Below are 20,808 nucleotides of genomic sequence, written 5' to 3'. Positions count from 1 at the left end.
TATGCCTTGTAATATACTATTTAAAACTATAATCACTTTTGACATATTTTTTGCTCTAATGAACCATGAGCTCTATAGAGTCATGTATACTATATCTGCCTCTTTACCCATAGTGTAGATTTCATCTGGCATGTATGCATGCTCATTAATGCATATGTTTGTGGCTAATAAGCCCAAGGGTCTTTGAACAAATTGAGAGGTATTTCTGAGTTTCAGCATATGAAGCATTTGCTTTTTTTGGGCATAAGGGGATAAGAATTCAAGGAAACTCTCCATTCACTTTTATTTTTTTATTTGTTTATTATTTATTACAATTTATTCACTTTGTATCCTGGCTGTGGCCCCCTTCTTCATCTCCTCCCAATCTCAACCTCCCTCCTTCTTCTCCCCCTATGTCTCTCCATTAGTGCCCTGATAGGGGAGGTCCTCCTTTCCTTCTATCTGACCATACCTCTCATCAGGACTGGCTACATAACTCCCTCTGTGGTCAGCAAGGCTGGATCCCCAGAGGAAGGTGATCAGAGAGCCAGCTACGAAGTGCATTCCAGAGACAAGCCTAGCTCCCCTTACTAGGGAACCCACTTCTATTCTTGATTGTCATCTTAAAGTCTATCTGTAAAAATACAACACAATACTTGACATACAATAAGCACTAGTTGTGATTGCCTAAATATCAACAACAATGATACAAATACTTCAATTTTAGCTATAAATTTATATTTAACAATACAGCTCAAATCAATTCATTTTCTAATGGCTGATATTTTGATTCTCTAAGCCAGGAAATGGAAAGAGTAAATGAAACATCAACATTGCTGTAAATAACATTTATTGGTAAACAGCTATATTTATTCATTTATGTTTTGTTAGCTCCACATCACCCTTCTCCACAAGGGTATATGTCTACTAACATACATGTGTGCCTTCTAATGATTTTTAAGCTATAAAATTCTTAATAGTTAAAATATGAATCATAAGCCAAAAAACACCCTCAAATATTTGACCCTTTATGTAAATCACATGCTGATACCCACTGTTGCACATAGCCAAGATGGAATCTCAACCTCACTCATATATCATACAGTGTTTACCAGTCCCAAAATTATTCCATTTCACCTCTCATATTCTCTTAGTCTTTGAAAATTTTCTGATCTGTCCAAGTGAAAGGCATCTATTTCTTACTTTGAAATTTAGCTTTTATTATGTATTTTACTTCAGATAATCATTTTATGTATAATGTCTCTAAATTGAGTGTAGATTTTCAGAAGAGAAATTTCTTACCTATATAGAGCCACAAAAATCAGAAGAGACATAATAAATATTTGTAAGATTGTAAAAAAAAAAATAGAACTCAGTTTTGTATCAGTAGTTTACATATGTGCTCCTGACAACCCAAGATACTCAGTGATGCTCTGTATTATAGACCAGTAAGTGGACAAACACATGGCTACTTCCCTGCTTTAAACTTAATGGCAGTGCTCAATCAGAGGCATCATTGTTTATTTCACTATCTTTGACAAGTTCTCTAAAATAATGAAGTAATTCAAACTTAAAATGATTTGGTAGTTTGTGTAAAACTATGACTACTTTTAAGGGATCCGAATATGGTCTAAATCAATGATTTAAACTGATAAGGCTAAGAAGAAATTCACCTTAAATTTTCCTAATGTCATTAGCTACAGGGTTATTTTCTAGAATTCTCTGTAAATGTAAGGAGATTTGAACTTGTAATAAATTCATTATTTGATGATTAAACTCTATTTAATGTCAATCCATAATTTGATATATTCTAAGCATTTTAATACATGAGATAAGTTGTATAACTATAAAACTTTACAATTCAGTGAATTTGTTTCATATCAAAAATACACTGGGATTTATTGTGCTACATGCAGGAGCATAGATGTGCTGCATTACCATGTCTTCATGAGAATTAGATGATTCTCTTCATTTTCTTTGTATTATCTTCATTACTTAAGAACATAAGATGAAGAGAAACCTCTAGGACAATAATCACTTCTGGAACCCTTACTCAGTTTATAAAAGACTTTGTTTTAAAGAAAGAAAACCAAAATTTGTTTTTATTTACTGTATCCTGTAGCTTTTCTTCCAAAGTCTCAGTTAATGCATAATGGTCCAATCGTTCAGACTATGACTCCTGTCTAGAGCAAGTAGCCTGAGATTCAAAGCACAATCCCCTCAAAAGAAAACATGTATGTGTGAAAAGTTTGGCTTAATACAGCATGCCTCATTTTATTTCTTGATGTCCTATCATCTGAAAATACATTAATCACATTTTAGCTCCATCAATATTACTTGCACTGTTATTTCAACCTGGAAGATTATTTCATCTAACAGCAATGATTGAGCATCTGTATGAAAAAAAATGACAAGTTTTCAAAACCTCTGAGCTCAATCTGTTCCTTGTATATGTAGTGCAACTTATCTATAAAAATGAGTTACTACTGTTCAGAAAAGAATATACCTAGCTATCAAACTCAAAAGGCACAGAATACACCTAAACCTGGGATATAGTCCTCAGAGCAAACCAGTGCTCTATGTAAGTCATAGAGTCCATTTATAAAATGGAAAAGAAAGTTTGGATATAACAGTAATAAACTGGCATTGCCCCAATAATATGGCTACAAAAGGAAATTCACATTTTTTATATTTGAAAAGATGGAGAGTTCAGTCAAAGAACAGCTTACTTTAATAGAATATTATCTTTGTTGACTCACCATAATTTTGATGTTGTGATACCTATAGAAACATACTGTGTGTTCAAAGCCTAATAAGATCAGGAGGACATTAATTATCAACTATGAGGAGTTCTTTTTATAGAGGAGAAAATTAAATTCAAAGAGCTGCCATGCCTTACTGCAAAGTCCATCATCAGTCATAGTGGAATACAGATTGTAATCCTCCTCTCCCAAGAATCTATAACCATTCCTCTAAGTTCCAGTGCTTCTTCAGAGACACAAATATTATGTATATGCTGTACATGTAGTTTGTATGTCAAATGAAAGGTTTTGGGTTGAAGAAGGGAATATAATAAAGTAGAATAAGAAATCTTAAAGCAGCCAAGATGGCAGCCACCTGTGTATACCACAGGTAAGTTGCAAAATATCAGAGACTACAAAAACGCTGTGTAAGCAGGCAGTTGGGTTCAAAACACCAACTTTGGTGCTTCCTGGACTGGAGGGGACACCCCAGGAGTTGGGAACAATTAGATCCAGGCTCCCCATGGCCATCTCCCAGGTCCAGGAGTCATGAACTATGAACCCCCTGCCATTTCTGCATATCTTATAGAATCCCAACCTCCAAATCACAGTTCACTTTGTCTGTGAAGATCAGGTGGACATTAAATCATACAGAATCCAGGATCCAAGATGGCAGAGCCCAGAAGAATCTAAGCCCTAGGAGTGCAGAGTCTGGTAGGCCTGTAAGCTGCAACTCAGCTGCTTTCTGAGGTACTGGATCCTTCTCAGCTGCTACCTGAGGCAGACACAATCCCCCCTGTCTCAACAAGCAACTGCCACCTGAGGTGCCCTCGCCCCTGCCATTCAAGGTACCCTTGCCCATGCCCCTATTATTCAAAGCACCTATGCCAGCACACTGCCTTCCAAAACACATACCCTAGCATGGCTACATCTTAAATTCCAGAACCCATTCCTGTTCCCTTAGACCTCTCTCAATATCATGAAGACTACTCCAAACACCAGACTCCTGAGATGTGCAGATTAAGTCTTTGGTGCAGGTTCCAGCAAACAAACAGCTAAGGCTATGGACACCAGATGGCTAAAAAAAACTAGCAAAAGCACACAATCAAGAAAAAGTAGAACATAATACCTCCACCAGAAACTAAAAAAAAAAAAAAAAAAAGGATATTCTAATGGAGCTGAAACACAGGAAATGACCTTAAGTCTATGATTATGCATTTATTAGAGGCATAAAAAGAGAAAACAAATAAATTTCTCAAAGAAATACAGGAAAATAAAACCAAACAAATAAAGATCATCAAAGACAGACAGGAAACAACAAGAAAATAGGCACATGAAATTAATAAAACTGTTCAAGACATGAAAATGGAGTTAGAATCAATAAAGAAAACACAAACTGAGAAAAACCTGGAGATGGAAAACTTACAGACGAGATCAGGAACCACAGAGGTAAGCATCACCAACAGAATACAAGAGATGGAGGAGAAAATCTGAGGTGCTGAAGATACAATTGAAGAATTGATACATCTCTCAAAGGAAATATTAAAATGGAAAAATTCTTGGTGCAAAGCATCAAAGAAACTAGGATACCATGAAGAGATGAAACCTAAGAAAAACAGGAATAGATGAAAAAGAAGACTCCAGGCTCCAAGGGTTAGAAAATACTTTCAAGAAAGTCACAGAAGAAAATTTCTCCAACCTAAAGAAAAAGATGTCCTTAAACACACAAGAGGGTTACAAAACACCAAATAGACTAGGGAAGAAAAGAAATTTCTCCTGCAATATAATAAGTAACATATAACTGAAGAATTCTCAGAATTACACCTGACTTCTAAACAGAGACTATCAAAGCCAGAAGGGTCTGGGTGGATGGCATGCAGACATAAGAGACCACAGATGCTAACCCAGACTACTATATGTAGCAAAAATTTCAATCATCATAGACAGGGAAAAGAAGACATTCTATGACAAAACTAAATTTAAACAGTATCTATGCACCAACCTGGTCCTACAGAAGATACTAGAAGGAAAATTCTTACCCAACAGGATCAACTATACCCAAGAAAAGAAGGGATACAGATAACTTCACAACAGCAAAACCAAAAGAAAACAAACAAACACACTGTCACCAACAACTCCACAATAAAAGAAACAATCACTGGTCACTAATATATGTCAACATCAATAGATTCAACTCTAATAGAAAGATAGAACGGCTTTGAAAACAGGATCCAACATTATGCTGCATTCAAGAAACATACGTTGGCAGCAAATGTAGACACTACCTCAGAGTAAAGGGATGACAAAAGATTTTCTAAGCAAACAGACCCAAGAAGCAAGCTGGCACAGCCATCCTAATATCTAATAAAATAGACTTTCAACCAAAATGAATCAAAAGAGATGGGGACAGACACTTCATTCTCATCAAAGAAAAAATCCACTGGGAGGACATCACAATCCTGAGCACCTATGACCTAAATACAAGGGTACCTGCATTCATAAAAGAAACATTATTAAACCTTAAATCACACATTGAACCCAACAGCTAAATATTGGGAGACTTACAACATCCCACTCTCACCAATAGACAGATCATTGAGACAGAAGCTAAATACAGAAAAAATGAAGCTAACAGAGGTCATGAATCAAACGGACATAATAGATGTCTACAGAACATTTCACCCAAACACAAAAAGAATATACTTTTTTTTTCTCAGCACCACACAGAACCTTCTCCAAAATTAACCTTATAGTTGGTCAAATGCAAACCTCATCTGATAACATGAAAATTGGATTAACCCATTGTTTTTTTTATCAGATCACCATGGATTAATTCTAAACCTCAACAACAACAGAAACAACAAAAAGCCTACACACTCATGGAAACTGAACAACTCCTTGCTCAGTGATTACTCGGTGAGGAAAGAAATAAAGAAACAAATAAGATTTCCTAGAATTCAATGAAAATGAGGGTACAAGCTAGCCAAACTTACAGGACACAGTGAAAGCAGTGCTAAGAAGAAAATTCATAGCACTAAGTGTCTTCATAAAGAAATTGCAGAGATCCCATAATAGTAACTTAACACATCACCTAAAAGCTTTAGAAAATATAGAAGGAACACACCAAGAAATAATCAAACTAAGGCCTGAAATAAATAAATTAGAAACAAAAAGTACAATATAAAGAATCAACAAAACCAAGAGTAGGTCCTTTCAGAAAATCAACAAGATAGACAAACCCTTAGCCAAACTAATTAAAAGACAGAAAGACAGTACCCAAATTAAAAAAAATAAGAAATGGAAAAGGGGACATAACAACAGACACTGAGGAAATGCGAAGAATCATTAGGTCTTACTTCAAAAACCTGTATTCCACAAAATTGGAAAATACAAAGGAAATGGATGATTTTCTTGATAGAGTTCACCTACCAAAGTTAAATCAAGAGTAGGTAAACAGTTTAAACAACCCTACAATGTCTAAGGAAATAGAAGCAGCCATTAAAATCTCCTCTGGCCCAGGGCCAGATGGTTTTAACATGGAATTCTACCAGACTTTCAAAGAAGAGCTGACACCAATACTCCTCACACTATTCCACAAAATAGAAACAGAAGGAACATTACAAAAATCATTGTATGAAACCTCAGTCATCCTGATATCTAAACCACACGAAGACTCAACAATGAAAGACAATTTCAGACCAATTTCGCTAATGAACATTGATGCAAAAATACTCAATAAGATAATTGCAAACTGAATTCAAGAACATATCAAACACATCATTCACCATGATCAAGGAGGCTTCATCCCAGGGATGCAGGTATGATTCAACATATGAAAATCATCAATGTAATCCACCATATAAACAAAATTAAATAAAATATATGATTATCACATTAGATGCAGAAAAGTCTGTGACAAAATCTAATACCCCTTCATGATAAAAGTCTTGGAAAGATCATTGATACAAACTTTTAGCCAACATCAAACTAAATGGAGAGAAACTCAAAGCAATCCCACTAAAATCATGGACAAGACAAGGCTGCTCTCTCTCTCCACATCTCTTCAATATGGTACTAGATGTTCTAGCTAGAGCAATAAGACAACTGAAAGAGTTCAAAGAAAGGGCTTCAAATCAGAAGGAAAGAAGTTAAAGTATCGCTGACAAGAGATGATATGACAGTATACATAAGTGACCCCAAAAATTATACCAGAGACCTCCTGGAGCTGATAAACTCTTTCAGCAAAGTGGTTAGATAGAAGATTAATTTAAAAAAATGAACACAAATGACAAATGGGCTAAGAAAGAAATTAGGGGAACCACATCCTTCAATATGGCCACAAATAATATAAAGTATCTAGGGGTAACTGTAACCAAAGAGGTGAAAGACCCATATAAAAAGAGCTTCAACTCTCTAAAAAAAAAAAAAAAAAATTGAGGAAGATACCAGAAGATGGAAAGATGTCCCATGCTCATGGATTGGTAGGATTAACACAGTAAAAATGGCCCTCTTACCAAAGGCAATCTACAGAATCAATGCAGTCTTCACCAAAATACCAATATAGTTTTTCACATACTTTAAAAGAACAATTCTACACTTCATATGAAAAAAAAATCCAGAATTGCTAAACCAATATTATATAATAATAGAACTTCTGCAATTATCTCCATAGCTGACCTCAAGCTATACTACAGAGCAATAGTAATAAAAACTGCATGGTACTGTCATAGAAATAGGCTGGCTGACCAATGGAATTGAATCAAAGATCCAGAAATAAACCCACACACCTATGCACACCCAATTTTTGACAAAGAAGCCAAAACCATACAACGGAAAAAAGACAGCATCTTCAACAAATGGTGTTGGTCTGACTGGAGGTATTCAAGTAAAAAAAAAAAAAAATGCAAATAGATCCATATTTAACATGTTGCACTAAGCTCAATTCCATGTTGATCAAATACCTCAACATAAAACTATATACACTAAATCTATGATAGGAAAATATGGGTAAGGCCCTTTAACTCATTGGCACAGGGCACAAACTTCCTGAACAGAACATCTTGTTGGTTAGTCTCTAATTTCTACAATTAATAAATGAGACCTCATGAAACTGAAAAGCTTCTGTAAAGCAAAAGATACTATCAATTGAATGAAATGGCAGTCTTCAAATTATGAAAATATCTTCATAAGTCCTACATTCACCCAAGGGCTAATATCTTGAATATATAAAGAACTCAAGAATTTAAACACAAACATACCAAATAATCCCAATTAAAAAATGTGATGCAGAGCTAAATAAGAGAATTCTCAACAGAGGAATCTTGAATGGTGGGGAACCACTTAAAGAAATGTTCAATATCCTTAGTTATCAGGGAAATGAAAATAAAATGACTCTGAGATTCCATCTTACACTTGTCAGAACAGCTAAGATCAAAGACTCAAGTGACAATAGATGCTGGGCAAGGATGTGGAGAAAGGGGAACACTTACCCATTGCTGGTGGGAGTCAAACTTGTACAACCACTTTGGAAATTAATCTGACATTTTCTTAGAAAATTGGGAATAGCCATACTTCAAGATTCAGTTCTACCGCTCCTGGGCATATACCTGAAAAATGTTCTACCATACAACAAGGACTTTTGCTCAACTATTTTCTTAGCAGCTTTACTCATAATAGACAGAAACTGGAAACAACCTAGATGTTCCTCAGCCAAAGAATGGATTAAGAGATTGTGGTACATCTACACAATTGAGTACAATTCAGCTATTCAAAACACGGATATCATGAAACTCCCAGGTGGCTTGTGGAGACTGATGCAGCATGCAAGAACCATGCATGAAGAGGACCCTGATTGGCTGCTCAAGTGTAGCCTCAATCTCAATGTATGCCACCTAGGAAGGAGACCAGGGACTGTCTCTGGCATGAACTCTTTTGCCTGTTGTTCAAGCACTTTCGCTGGGCAAGGCAGCCTTGCCAGGTCACAGAGGAAGAAAATGCAACTAGTCCTAAAGAGACTTGATAGTCTGTGGTCAGTTGATAAGGGAAGCAATCTTCCCCCTCTCTGAGAACTAGGGGACAGGGATAGGGGAAAGAGGGAGGGTGGTACCGAGAGGAGATGTGGGAGGGGCTATAATCAGGATATAAAATGAATAAATTAATAAAAAAATGTAAAACAAAAAAAAAAACAGTTAAAAATCTTAAAACAAATAAATCTTAAAACAAAAAGATACATAAGGAAGTTCTCTTCTCAAGTGTTTTCTAGGTTTCACCATCCACAAGAAGTTAGTGGTCTTCCTTTTAATTGTGCATTAGAGCTATTACAAATTTCTTCATTTGTAACAGCCAAGTGGGGTTAGGGATTTAGCTCAGTGGTAGCGCACTTGCCTAACAAGCACAAGTCCCTGGGTTCAGTCCTCAGCTCTGATAGACTAGGGTCAGATAGAAGGGGAGGAGGACCTTCCCTATCATTGGACTAGGAGAGGGGCATAGGAGAAGAAGAAGAAGGAGGGAGAGTAGGATTGGGAGGGGATGGGGGAGTGGGCTACAGCTGGGATAGAAAGTGAATAAACTGTAATTAATAAAGTAAAAATTAAAAAAGACAAAATAACAAAAAGACCAAAAAAACAAACAAAACAAACAAAAAAACAGCAACAAAAAGTAAAAAAGCAAGGTAACTGAAACAGCCAACTTTTAGCTTTTTATTTAGAATAAACAAACATAAACATACATATATATGTATAGATAGCACTCTACACTCTATCATGCATAATAAAATAAAACATACGTTGTCAACATTTTGTCCAAAAATTTTTGAGAATCCTCATTAAGACTTACAAAACGGTCATTGTAGCTGGCCAGAAGAAAGATGAAGGGAAGGAAGGAGGAAGGAGGAAAATACTTAACCAAATCAAAAGCCATTGAAAGACTATAGAGGCCTATTTTCAGGGCCTCTATTTTACATTTTTGAATTTGCTCAGTCTTGCTAAATATTAATCTTAATAATTCTATCATTTAACAATATATTTCTACATATTACCTTTTGCTTGCAAATGTACTCACCATTACTGCTCATATATTTCAAATTATACAAATGAGAGGTAGTTCCATCACATGAACATACTGCCATAAAATAATAGTTTCCCTTTGCTAAATAAATGACTGCATAAATCTAGACAGTTGCTGAAAACAAATGTTGATGCAAATTAAGAAACACTGGTTGTTATAAACATGTTCTCATATAGTAGATTCATTCCTGTGGCACCAAATGACGAGTGTTGATGTAATCAACTTCTCTAACAGAACTTAGTGTATTATACTCACAGTGTAGCAGAGGAACTGCATTCTGATCACTGAAAGGAGCCAGATGTGGCATGATGTGCAGCCCATCCAATAGCTGTTCCCAGATAATAAGCCTATTTCCTGCTCCAGGAAGTCATGTGCCCCAGGGATTTCTTAGAAATAGATGCTATATCTTTTCATCGAATATAATGGTTGACTATTACACAATTTGCATTCATATTTTTCCTCTGAAGAATTTCTATCCGATGCTTCAGAAATACCTAGGCATATACACACTTATACATCCTGTGTATATACATGCTTCTGTACAGATATGTATAAATTATACATGCAATCTACAGATATGTATAAATATAATGTATATACATTTGCACACATATGTTTGTATATGTGTCAACAAAGAAGACAGATAAACTCTTTTGTTTATTTTACATATTTTAAAAGATGGGCCAGTCCGATAGGGACTGTCTCTGACACTAACTCGGTGGCTGGTTCTTTGATCACCTCTCCCTGAGTGGGGAGCAGCCTTACCAGGCCATAGAAGAAGACAATGCAGCCAGTCCTGATGAGACCTGATAGGCTAGGGTCAGATGGAAGGGGAGGAGGACCTCCCCTATCAGCCTATCAGTGGACTTGGAGAGGGGCATGGGAGGAGATGAGAGAGGGAAGGTGGGATTGGGAGGGAATGAGAGAGAGGAGACAGCTGACCTACAAAGTGAATAAACTGTAATTAATATAAAAAATTAAAAATGAATAAATAAATAAATTGTAGATTTGCTGTATATATATATGAAAGGATGGGCCAGAATAAAGGTATAAAAAAATCTTGTCCAACTTTTAAAATTACAATATCTTAACCTTTGAAAACTTGCCTCCCAAATACACATTTCCAATACACATTTGAAAATTTGCAATAGCATTGAAATTTCATTCTAGGAAATTTAATTTAGCATTGTGTACCATCCAAATTAGCCAAAGCAAAACCACAGGGGAAAGCCACACACAAGAGTCTTCTTTAGAACTGAGAAAAAGTATGACTCACCACAAGGGATTCCTTAATGTGTTAGAACTGTAGGGAGATGGAGCAAGGTCATTTCAGTGGGGAAAAGTTTTACCTGAGGAGAAAAAGAAGATACCAAACCAAATTAATTGCCTACGTGTTTTCAGTTTTCAAGTCTAGAAGTAGACTTTGAAGTTTTGTATTATATATTTAAAGCAACTTCTTTCAAATTTCTAAGTTATAAAGTTAAAAGAAAGAGAACTCACCTGAAGAAAGTACAACAAATTATCACAGAGAACAGAGATAATAAAGAGGTTGGAATTGGTTATGAATGCAATTTTAGTTAATTTTCTGGTCATCAAGAGGGAAGTGATAAACTGTGCTATGGTGGTGTGAATGAGTGATATGTATATGTTCACATGTGTGTCTCTTTGTGTATGTACATGTGTGTTGAAAGAGTTATATATATATCTTCATGCAAAGTATTAGGTATGTAAATCTTACCTACTAATAACATACTGAAAAAATATATTCTTCATTGCCTTTAGATATATGTGGATGCAAGCATGTGTGTCACAAGCCCATACCACACTCAGTGCCGTGTCTCCCACAAAATAATAAGAAGAACCATATTTTTTAGTAGGGCATGGGAAACATGCCTTAATTCCAGCATTTAGGAGACAGAGGAAGGCAGATCTCTGTGAGTTTGAGGCCAGCCTGGTGAACAAAGCAAGTCCAGGTCAGCCAGGCCTTTGTTACACAGAAAAAACCCTCTCAAAAAAAAATCATTTTCTGACTTAAAATGGAGCCAGGTTTCCACTTGAAAACTTACTATATTAAACAATGATTTGCCATAAGATCAGGCATGTAATATTCACAAACTGAAAGAATTGTTAAACCTGCTTGGGAAAGTTATTTCACATAATTCCTAAATTCTATTTTCTTTTTTTTTAATTTTATTTTTCTTTTTAGTTACATTTTGTTAACTCTGTGTCCCAGCTGTATCCCGGTCCCTCATTCCCTCCCCAACCCTGCACTCCCTCCTTGGTCTCCTCCCTGCCCCTTTCGAAGTCCACTGATAGGGGAGGACCTCCTCCCCTTTCATTTGACCCTGTTTTATCAGGTATCTTCAGGGCTGGCTGCAAAGTCCTCCTCTGTGGCCTAACAGACTGCTCCTCCTCTGGGGGGGGGGGGGTCAAACAGCCTGCCCTTGAGATCCTGTTAGAAATAGTCCTTGTTCCCCTTACTTTGGAAAACTACTTGGTTACTGAGCTACCACGGGCCACATCCGAGCAGAAGTTCTATGTTATATCCATAGATGGTCCTTGGTTGAGTGTCAGTCTCAGAAAAGACCCTGTGCCTGGATATATTTGGTCCTTGTAGAGCTCCTATCCTTTCCATATCATACTAACTTCCCTTCTTTCATATGATTCCCTGCACTCTGCTGAGGGTTTGGTTATGAGTCTTAGTGTCTGCTTTGAAACACTGCTAGGTAGAGTCTTTCAGATGCCTTTTGTGGTAGACTCCTGTCATACGTTCAATGTACATCCCATTTGTCTTTCTAAATGAGGATTGATCATCTTCGCCTGTGTCCACTTTCTTGATTATCTTCTTTAGGTGTGTAGATTTCATTATGTTTATCATATCTTGTAGGTCTATATAAGCAAGTATATACCATGTTTGTCTTTCTCCTTCTGGGATACTTCACTCAGAATGATCTTTTCTAGATCCCACCACTTGCCTGCAAATTTCATGATTTCCTCCTTTTTGATTGCTGAGTAGTATTCCATTGTGTAAAAATACCACAATTTCTGTATCCATTCCTCCGTTGATGGACATCTGGGTTGTTTCCAACTTCTGGCTATTACAAATAAAGCTGCTACAAACATGGTTGAACAAATGTCCTTGTTGTGTACTTGAGCAAATTTTGGGTATATACCTAGGAGTGGTATAGCTGGGTCTTGAGGTAGCACTACTCCTAGTTGTCTGAGAAAGCGCCAGATTGACTTCCAAAGTGGTTGAACCAGTTTACATTCCCACCAGCAGTGGAGGAGGGTTCCCTTTTCTCCTCAACCTCTCCAACATGTGCTATCACTTGAGTTTTTCCATCTTGGCCATTCTGATGGGTGTAAGGTGAAATCTCAGGATCGTTTTGATTTGCATTTCCCTAATGGCTAATGAGGTTGAACATTTCTTTAAGTGTTTCTCTGCCATTCGATGTTCCTCTTTCGAGAATTCTCTATTTAGCTCTGTTCCCCATTTTTTAATTGGATTACTTGGTTTGTTGCTTTTCTGCTTCTTTAGTTCTTTATATATACTGGATATTAGCCCTCTGTCAGATAAAGGGATGGTGAAGATTCTTTCCCAATCTTCAACAAATGGTGCTGGACCAACTGGATGTCTACATGCAGAAAAATGAAAATAGATCCGTATTTATCACCCTGCACAAAACTAAAGTCCAAGTGGATCAAGGACCTCAACATAAAACCAGATACTCTAAATCAGTTGGAAAAAAAAAGTGGGAACAGCCTAGAACTCATTGGCACAGGAGACAACTTCCTGAACAGAACACCAACAGCACAGGCTCTAAGAGCAACAATCAATAAATGGGACCTCATGAAACTGAAAAGCTTCTGTAAAGCAACAGACACTGTCATCAAAACAAATAATTTCTATTTTCTAAAAGATAAATTACAGAAGGCCCTCTTTGCCTAACTCTCTGAGGATTCAGTAAGGTAATGAATAATTTAAAAAATGTGTTACAAATTCCCATTCTGACATGAGGTACTCATCAGGTAACCTGTAGTTTCTCAATAGACAAGCCTAGGACAATACTGGTCTGTTCGATTGTGGTGAGTGCCTGAGCACCCTGTGAGGCTCCAAGGAGGCACTGTCTGCTTCTTGCAGTGTTACAACCAAGTGATGGATGCTGTTCACTTGGGAAGCAAAAGGCTATATTTCTTCCAAGCTTCCAGAAGTCAGACCTCATGTGGCAAAACATGGTTTTCTCTCTCTTAACATTGCAAACTGACTTTGAAGTATGGTTTACCAATCTTCCTTCATCATCACCTACCAATGTAGATTTAGTCATGAAAGAGAAGTTTTTAAAGTAACTTTATTAAATAAATCAGAACAATAAAAAGCAATTTTTCTTCTAGCTTCTCATTATTATTATTGTTATTATTATTATTTGTCTTAAGTGTCTGAGAAAAGGGATTCTATCATTGTTAATGGGATTTATTTTTTTGCTTTTTTCCATGATTTTAAACATGTTGAGTTGTTTTAGCCAGTGTTTTATTGTTGTGAAGAGGCATTGTGTCTTGCTTACAGTTTCAGATGTTTAGTCCATTATCTTCATGGTATCAAGCAGGAAGACATGATGCTGAAGAAGGAGCTGAGATTTCTACATCCAGATCCACAAGCAGCAGGAAGAAGAGAAAACAACTGTGCCTGGCTTGGGCTTCTGAAATCCCTAAGCCCACTCACAGTGACACACTTCCTCTAACAAGGACACACATACTTCAACAAGACTACACCTTCAAATTCTTCTCAAGTAGTACCATGCCCTAATAACCACACATTTAGATATATGAGCCTATGGGGAAGCAGATTTCTGTTTAAACCATCACATGAGTACAATAGCACGAACTTTTACCAATTTTTAGCCCACCCGGCTAGATTTACACAGTCTATAAATACCACCTTTAATTTGATTTATGCTTTTGAAAGAGAGTTTTCTGATTCTCCCTAAAGTCATGAGATATATCATAATATATATCATACATTTAAGAGATATCATAGTATATATAATATATAAACACTGGCTTGTTTTAGACTTTATTACTTAAGCACTTGGTAAAAAGAAAAGGGCTCAGTAGCCTATAAAGACAATTAGTAACAGTTTTACATTATAATTTAAATGTACAAGCAACACTATGCACATAAACCAAAATTAAATTAAGAATAAGGTAATAGCTACTTAAGTGCAATCAAATACTGTATTAATTGATGTAATGTCCTTTGGTGATTCATCTCAAATGTGGTCCTCCACTTTAACTACAGATTAGAATTGCCAGAGGAACTTTCTTTTAAATACTGATTCTTGAGCCCAACTCACAAGAGATTCATATTTTAATTGGTTTTAGGTAAACCATGAATGTCAATATTTCTCAGCATCCCTGAGAGAATCTAATAAGCTATAGACATTGAAACATGATCTTCATGGGGTCTTCTTATACTTACTCTCCAGTTTAGATACCCATCTCTTATAGTAGAAAGGCAGATGACACATGTATCCCTAGTCTTATCAATATGTGCTGAAATATTGACACAAGACCATAGGCTTGAGGTACATCTGCCCATTGCCTCTTTGCTCTTGTGTTTCAGTACAGACAATTTTATGTTGAAAGCAGAATATATATATATCAAGCCTAACCCACTGGAAAACACAATAACACAGGCTGCCCAGATTAACCTCTTTTTTATTAAGATACTCAATGTATCATAGTCCTGTGAAGTTTAACATGCTATGTGCAGCTTAGTGTAATAAGATTCTTAGGACAGAACTAAGACTCAACATCTTTAATTGTTCCTGTAGAGTCTTAGTAATGGATAGTAGTTTGATTTCTATGCAGTTTAGAGAAACCTTGTACATATTATGAAACACAATGCATACATGAATGAGCATTATTCTACTTTGTAATAAAAATACCAATATCATAAATGAGCCATTTTTTCATGGATGTTATACAAAGTACACATTCTTTAATTGTTGTTTGTAATTTGTTTTTAAATATTGATAGTGACTTTACTCAGCTCTTTAAAATTTCAGGTAACCACGAAGAACTTGAAGTGAATAATAAACATTCGTCCTCTAGTATTTAAATTAACTGACATACATTGTTTCCTACAAATGGTTTTGTTCTTTTTTTTAGATATTATAATATAATTACATCATCGCCCCTTCTCTCTTGTACCTCTAAACTCTCCTCTATATCCCTTTCTACTCTCCTCTAGTTTTGTAACTAATTGTTATTGCATGCATAAGCATCGTATTTACTATGGCAACATTGGGCAGAGATTAGATTCAATATTAGGACTTCACAAAATTAAAGGTGTTAGAATCCAAAATATGCCTCTCCAAAATAGGAAGAACAGTTGACCTGAGGGCAATTAAGAAGTAACAGGTGCATAAATTCCTTTGCTTTCCATTTCTTTGTGTAAAAGCAGGACACAGGTTTACGATGATAAAAAAAAAAAAAAGCCTCCTTCTGTGCCTCACGTGAGAATAAAAGGTAATTCTGCAAAATAGGTCCATCATCAGCTGAGGTATGACACCAGAAAAACTTGTAAGAGTGAACCTTTGTATGTCACTTGCTTGCCTCTTTGGCATCTGTCTCTACAAAGACTCAAAATCTTTTGCTTTTGTCTTGGTATTTCTCTGAAATGATCATTCTTTGTGTAAAAAGTTGTGAAAGCTAGAAAGGTTTTGAGCCTTCCACTGCAGTATTTACCTTTAATGGGCACTACCTGTGTTCAGAAATGTGAATTTCCTACTCCTGTCCATTTGGCTTTTGTTATAGGAGTTGATCCTATCTACAAACATAAGAGGATTGAGGAAAAATAACATTCCCTCAAATACAGTAGCAGATTGTTTGTAGAACCCAATTTCCTGTATTTATTAGCATACTTAGGTTAGAACAGATTCATTGTGAAGAATAATTAGCTCTGATTCTCCTTCCATCCATAGATAGCCTGTGTTCCCTGCCCTTTAGCTTGGTCTGGATGGTGACTTGCACTGATGAATATCACATAGCTGAAGAGATAGCTTGTGAGAGTCTGGCTCTATACTTCATGACACATAATGTGCTCTGTACTCCTTCTTAGAACTGAATTACTACCATGGAAGCAAACCTAGATTAACCTGTGAGAAAATATTAGACCACATATAAGAAAACTTGTGTGATCCTGCAAAAGCATCAGCCAAATTACTTGCTTCCAATTGCAAGTATTTACAGGGCTCCAGCTATGAACAAACAGAACAAGCTAAAACAAAACAAAACAAAAATCCATCTGCATACTTGCATATTCACAAGATAAATGGTATTCTTTGTTTAAGCCACTTGGTTTTTATTTAACAGTGAACAAATGACACACACCTACCAAAAAATATGAAATAAAGCCTTTTCGGAGCACAAATTCAGCATCTGCTACCAGTTTCTTGAGTCTCCAGAAACCAGTTTATTTACACTGGTCCTTCCCACCTATATGCCTTCATGATTATAAGCAAAACTAGTTAAAATGGAATCATTGCTCCAAAAGGTTATAGTAGTAATTGCTAAGGGAAATAATTAAAGAAGGAGTACCAGACATCAGGCTTAGAATATCAGGTGTCCCCAGCACAGTCTAGATCAGCTTAAAAAGAATGTTGATTTTACCTTCTTTTCCTTTTATGCTTCTGCTGTTACAAATGTCAAATTGTTTGTTCTAATTTCTAAAAGTCAAGCACTTTCAAAGACTGCTTAGTTCCTGGTACAACACTGTCACCCTGATATTCTGAAAGGTTTCATAGCCCGCAAACTACAATTCTCCACTGAAATATGTAGGAGTGGGAGAAAGAGACTAGCAACCCAAGGAACCTAAAATAGATAATTTTGCATTGATTTTCCCTTTGTCTGAAGCATGCGATTCTTAAATTTGACCACTGAATAGTGTCACGAACTTAATTAAAATCTGATAATATGATAGTAATAAAAAGGAAAAGAATGTCTATTTTAGATATCTAGATTGGGCAGCAATTTCTCAAATGGCCCTCTCCTCTATTGGTATTTTTTCAGTTCATCATTTCTGAGTGTGTACAAAGGATCTGTCCTGCAAAATGATGAGTGCTGGAAGACATACCTTTAAAGAAAATTTATAAGGGTTCCATTTCAGAGAAAATTCCAACGGCAATCAGGTTCACTGCACTATTATCCAGCAGCTGCAGAGCTCGCGTGTATGACTTCTGCAGGTGTAGAGCACCACTATGTGGAATATCGGTGTGTCTGTAAAACCCTGTATGTATCTATCTCATATGGATGCTGCACATGACAAAGTAAAAACAGAACAATGGCCTAGTCTCTCTTATCTAAAAAACAATTTGTTCACAGTGTTATACAATATAAGTAACCTTTAAAAAGAATAAATTAAGTCTTCACAGTTAATTGTATAAAACCACAAATAATTTTGCAGCTAATTTTAACAAGCAGAAAAGCACCCAGACCATTTTTTCCAGAGATTCTACCTAAATGCATTTTGCTATTGTGTTTCATCTGCATGCGGTACATTACATTTAATGGAAATCACACAATCCAATTATCTCTCCTAGGAGAAGAGAAGGGGAAAAAAGCTATAGGAATTCATTGTAAGTGCAAAGAGATGCCTTTGGCAACTTAACAGTGAAGAAATGGCAGATCCTGCTTTTTAGCTCCTCATATGAACTCCTTGAAAGCAATGACTCTGAAGAGGACAACACAGAAAAGAGTAGCATTTCTGAACTAGACTCGAAAACGCTGACTTCTAGAAAGAGCACAATTTTCCAGTCAGCAGGATTGCGTGTGTTGCTCCTCTCTTAACCACTGTACAGCTGAACTTGCCTTGCCTTGGTACTTGACCTACAGGCCAAATATAAAATTCATTTCTGCTCAAAGTTGCACCTAGATACCCAAAAGTATGATTCTACCCTCGGAAGTCTCCATCTTAAAATCAAGGTCAAATGATATTGGTGTGCCTTAAATGAGTAGTGTTAGACAAGGGTGCAGACCACATGGCCAATGTAGTGACCACTAAGCTATCACTACTTAAGTTTTAACTAAAGTGAATATACATGAAGATGAAGTCCCTCAGAGGCTGTATCCCATTTCTAGAGCCTAAGCCACATGTGAATAGTAGCTGTTTTACAAGATTGTATGAGAAGAAAACATCACCAGCACGGAAAATAATTCCTTTGTGCTCTTTCTGATCACATACGGTGACCCCACAGATACCACTGTTTGAGTACAACAACCTTTTTTTTTGGGGGGGGTCTCACATTTCCAGGATAGGTGATGGATATAGATTTATTCACTGATTAAAAATAAAACAGCATGGATTCACAAGAAGAATGAAGAGATGAGTTTAGGACAAAAGAAAAAAAGATAACAGTAGTGAGCTAAAGCATTCTGTCCTTACTGATCATGATTTTCTTCCCTTGTAACTATAAAATTATGCTTATGTCATGCTTTGATAGGGATGAAATTGAGAAAATTGTTGACTGCTTTGCTGAGAGTATTTCTTGATGTCTATACAAGCTTTGGTTTAAAAATGAATCTTTGAGATGTAGATGAATAATACATTTTCAAAACAACTGACCTTATTTGAAATTAGAAGTTTTCCTGATCTCTCCCTCTATCCCTTTCAAGTCTGTCTATGTTACATTTCTCTATATTATGTAAGTTAGATTGCAAATTTAAGTTTACATTTTTGTCTTTTTGGTTCTCTGATTTAAGTACAAATTTAGCAGATTTTTAACAAATACTTGTTGAGTGAATAATAACATTATTCATCCCCAGTGAGGTTTCTGACTGATCAAAAATAATCAACTCTCAAAGATAATTTATGATCAGGCAAGGGTTTGCTTGTTTAAAACATTAATGGCTTCTCCTAATGGAGGAGAGTTGTTAGCATGTGGGGAAGCTTACTGAACATCTTTTCTTCCCCTACTTTAATTTACCTCAGCTCTTGTTGATCTTACTATAGTATGACAGTTCATTTTTTCCCCCTGAATATCATCAATAGATTTCACAAGGTCTTTTAACAACCACCTTTATGACTCAAGCAACCTAACCTTCATAATGTTTCAAGATTATGAAATATTCACAAAAGAGTTCAATACGAACTCTGTCCATGGGAGACAAACAAAGCCATCCATGTTAGACATCACCAAATACCCCTTGAGATTAAAAGCTCCTAGATAAAGAACATATTATTAAAAATTCTCTTGATTGCAAAGGGCAGAATGTTTCTGGATAAAAGGTCCAAGGAGATTGGCTGGCACAGGCTATCATGGGATAGACTGAACAATCAGATATCTAGTGTATAGTTTAATATCACAGATTCAGAAATAACTGAAGTCAAGAATTTAGAAACTCCCAAGACGTTGTTTCTAATCTTTTTTTCTATATATGCACTTCTGCTACTGTCATTGCAGGCACTCCCCTATCCACCTGGTTAAAACCTTACCAACACCTTAGTATTCTCCTTAAAACACATTCATGATCAGAATTTTCTGATTTACATTTTTAGATTGTAGACCAAGATTGCCTACACTTTAAACAGGTGATTCCAAAAGGCTGGCTCACATTATTCTTATGTGCAAATCCCCTTGTTAAAGAGAGATTTGGATAAATGAGAAAACTTTCAAAGGGAGTTGCTGACAAATATCTACTATGAAAACCAACCTCTTTCATTCAAAAAGCAAAAATCTTTTTGTGAAACATCTCATATCTTTTGATACTTAATAAGTATTTAATTGTAACAAAATGGTGAAAGTTTGATAGTCCAAGTGTGGTGTTTTGAGTAAGAACGGCCCCCATAGACTCATATATTTAAAAACTTACAAGGTTTTGACACTCTGAGAAGGATCAGGAAGTGTTTGGCCTTATTGGAGGAAATGTGTCATCGGATATAGCCTTTGGAGATTTGAAAGCCTGTACCAGGCCCAGGTTCTCTCTCTCTCTCTCTCTCTCTCTCTCTCTCTCTCTCTCTCTCTCT

At 36.2% G+C, this 20,808-nt stretch overlaps 1 long non-coding RNA gene across 1 annotated transcript in view; it reads right to left on the bottom strand.

Annotated features, from left to right (window-relative positions):
• Window positions 1-20,808, bottom strand: part of LOC129683916 (uncharacterized) — an 81,102-nt gene that overhangs the window by 14,800 nt on the left and 45,494 nt on the right. The window contains exon 2 of the long non-coding RNA XR_008721218.1: window positions 11,062-11,134. This is a non-coding gene — a long non-coding RNA (uncharacterized LOC129683916). The remainder of the gene's footprint in view (window positions 1-11,061; window positions 11,135-20,808) is intronic.

This window comes from Psammomys obesus, unplaced genomic scaffold, assembly GCF_907164565.1.
Source record: "Psammomys obesus unplaced genomic scaffold, mPsaObe1.curated_primary_1811, whole genome shotgun sequence".
Taxonomy (NCBI): domain Eukaryota; kingdom Metazoa; phylum Chordata; class Mammalia; order Rodentia; family Muridae; genus Psammomys; species Psammomys obesus.
This window is presented reverse-complemented; position numbering and strand designations above follow the sequence as displayed.